The sequence below is a fragment of the Tupaia chinensis genome, unplaced genomic scaffold (genome assembly GCF_000334495.1).
Source record: "Tupaia chinensis unplaced genomic scaffold, TupChi_1.0 Scaffold149922_1, whole genome shotgun sequence".
Classification (NCBI taxonomy): domain Eukaryota; kingdom Metazoa; phylum Chordata; class Mammalia; order Scandentia; family Tupaiidae; genus Tupaia; species Tupaia belangeri.
In genome coordinates, this window is record NW_006209766.1 from 818,941 (window position 1) to 821,152 (window position 2,212).

General features: G+C 54.2%; 1 protein-coding gene across 1 annotated transcript in view; it reads left to right on the plus strand.

Moving 5' to 3' along the window:
* Positions 1–1,995: 1,995 nt before the first annotated feature.
* Positions 1,996–2,212, plus strand: part of FXYD1 (FXYD domain containing ion transport regulator 1) — a 3,961-nt gene continuing 3,744 nt past the window's right edge. Inside the window, exon 1 of the mRNA XM_006171615.3 lies at positions 1,996–2,142. The gene's annotated coding sequence lies outside the window, so the exon portion shown is untranslated. The remainder of the gene's footprint in view (positions 2,143–2,212) is intronic.

Genomic DNA, 2,212 nt, shown 5'->3' on the forward strand with positions numbered 1-2,212 from the left:
AGTTATGTGGAGTGTGCATGTGTGTGTGTACGTGTGTGTGTGTGTGCGTGTGTGTGTGTGTGTGTGTGTGTGTGTGTGTGAGATACGCTACACCTGTGCCTGAGTGTGATCACGGCCAGCTGCTCCTGCCTCTGTGTGTCCTGCTAAGTCTGGGCCTGAGGGCGGGGCAGTTCCCATCCTTAACCACCAGGGGGCCCTCTGGAGAATGTGTGCCACTTGACTAAAATTCACTTCTCAACTCTAAAATGGAGTTAATAACGGCTTCAGAGCAGCCCAGGGTTACGCGTATGACATTATAATAGAAGAAACTGAGGCACGGAGAGGTCACGAGAGCTGCCCAAGGTGACACCCCCACAAGCGCAGAGCCTAGATACGATACTGGGTTTCTTTGTCACCAGGGCCCACGCACCTGGCCTGCCCATAAGGATGCCAGGCGTATTGTCCCCTGGGGGGTCAGAGAGGCCACGCGAGCTACGGGAAAGAAAAGTTCAGAGTCAAACACATGTCCATGTTTCCAGAGGGTGTGAACAGGAGCGTGCTGGCTTGTATGTCTGTGACTGTGTGGTCAGCCCTGAGTCTGTTTATGCATTGTGTGAGTGTGTGTGTGTGTGTGTGTGTGTGTGTGCACGTAGGTTGTGGCTCTGTGTAAGGGCAGCTGGGTTGTGTGCTTGACAATGTTTCTGCTCGTGTATCTGCCCCTCTGTGTGCCCGTGGAAACGTGTGTGTACATAAAATCTTTGATGTTCATATTTTTGAGATAGGTAGGGGTGCCGGCTAAGTGTCTGTTATGTTTGAGTGTGTTTATGTGGGGTGTGTGGTGTGTTTCTGCACAACCATCTGTGAGAGTGTTTTTGCAAAGTGTGTATCTTTTAAAATTTAACTTTATTTATTATCATTTTTGTTTTCCAGTTTGATCAGAGAGAGAGAGAGAAAGAAAGTGAGAAAGCAAACCACCAGGTCCGGGACTCGAACCACGGTCAGACATGTGGGAGTACGGTGCCTTAAACCACCACGTCACCTGCTGGCCCCGTGAAGTATTTATCTTGTGGCTGCTGGTAAGAGCAGATGGTTGTGTGACTGTCTCTGTGCGGGCATCCACAGGAGGGAGTGCGTGTAAGTGTGCTTCCTGGGTGTTTCGTGCCTGGTATGTGAGGTGCTAGTTGCGTAACTGTGTCTTTGGGTTTCCTCGTGGGTGTGTTATTCTGTGTCTGCCTCTATGTTTGTATGTGTGCACATACATGTGGTTGTTTTATTATTTTTTTTAATGTTTTTACCTTAGTGTGTGTGCATTCACCAGAGAGAGATAGTAAGTGGGAAAGAGAAATTGGGGGGGACGGCCATCCCACAATCCCTTGCCCTCCATTCTCCTCCTGGGATTTTGGGCATGTACACACATGTGCCCAACATGGTTTTAAAGCCACTGTGTCTGGGACTCGAACCGTGGGTAGGCCATGTGGGAGTCCAGTGCCTTAACCACTACGCCAACTGACCCCACGTGGTCAGTGTATTTGGGTCTTTGGGTTTGTGTATGCCTGTGTGTATCTGTGTGTGGTGTGCATCCCTGGGGACCTCACAGGCAGCAGCAGACTCTGTGTGCACCCCCACTCCATGCACACACACTGAATTCCATCCCAAAACAGTCTCACGGTGCTGCCCAGGGCTCAGAAAGCACTGGGGGCAGACATCAGTGGGCTTCTAAGCATTTGGGGCTAGGTGACCTTAGGTCCCGGCCATGTCCAATTCCCAGGAAGCTGAATCATTGACACTCATGGCCCCGCCCCAGCTCAAAAGTTCTGAGAGCACGAGTGTATGCCTGCGTGTGCGTGCGTGTGTGTGTGACCGCAGTCCAGTCCCCCACAGTCCCCGCCTTTCCCCACACCGCTGCCTGCTGTTCTCATCTGAGCTGAGAGAGTTAACCTAGCGGGCCAGGGCGGTCTGGGCTGGGGGCCGCCCCCTGGCCCCCCTCCAGCCCCGGCTCCAGTTACAGCCGCTGGTTGGGGAGGGCAGGCTAGGGTGGGGCTGGGAGGGGAGCCTGCCGGGGCAGTGCGTCCAGCTCTGGGCCAGGGGGTCCAAAGTGCTCAGCCCCCAGGGCACAGCCGGACATTTGGGGGCCTTCCTTCAGCAGGGGACAGCCTGACTGGGGTGAGCGTCCCCACCCCTCCCCTCCAGGCCTCACCCCTCGCCTGGCTGGGCTGCCTATTTTGGGAGCAGG